Below are 697 nucleotides of genomic sequence, written 5' to 3' on the forward strand. Positions count from 1 at the left end.
AGTATCTTCTACCAATATTTTTACATTTTTCACTCAATTAATTATGTAATGGTTTCATTGCGTTGAGACATCAAGAAGTTAGGGTATGTGCCAATTTTATTCATGTGACATTTTCCTTGGTGACAGGAAATGTAGGATCTAATTGTTGTGGGTTTATTATGAGCGATAAACAGACATGACATCATGGTTGTGTGCATCATAATGATGCAGAGGTCGGGGTCACTCCCTTCTCGAAAAATACGCACACGACGTCTCCATGTTAGATTTGAATTCCATTATATGAGCTGAGGCTTAATTAGGATCCACATGCAATGAGTTGTTCTACTATGGACACGGTATGTTCTTTCCTCATATGAGCTCTAATTAATGTGATTCTTGTTTCTTTGTTCTTTTTATGGAATAATGGACTCCACTCGCCTCAAAAGTGAATTTTAGTTTCTCCCGAAATTTACGTTGATTATCTGCACTACTTGCCTTGCCCCATGTAGACACCAAGGTGCTAGAAATGTCCGAGGTCAATCCTAAGATGTAGAAATCTTTCGACGAGGAAGGTAAGCATTCTACTTTCATATATGCTTGATTTAATTTCGATACATGGCAATGTAAGAATATAAAACTTGTCGTTGTCTATTAATGCATGAAGACTTTGTGTGTGTTGCACTCTCTTTGATTTTTGATAATATGTATGGAAACATGA

Source organism: Triticum dicoccoides, chromosome 1B (assembly GCF_002162155.2).
Source record: "Triticum dicoccoides isolate Atlit2015 ecotype Zavitan chromosome 1B, WEW_v2.0, whole genome shotgun sequence".
Classification (NCBI taxonomy): domain Eukaryota; kingdom Viridiplantae; phylum Streptophyta; class Magnoliopsida; order Poales; family Poaceae; genus Triticum; species Triticum dicoccoides.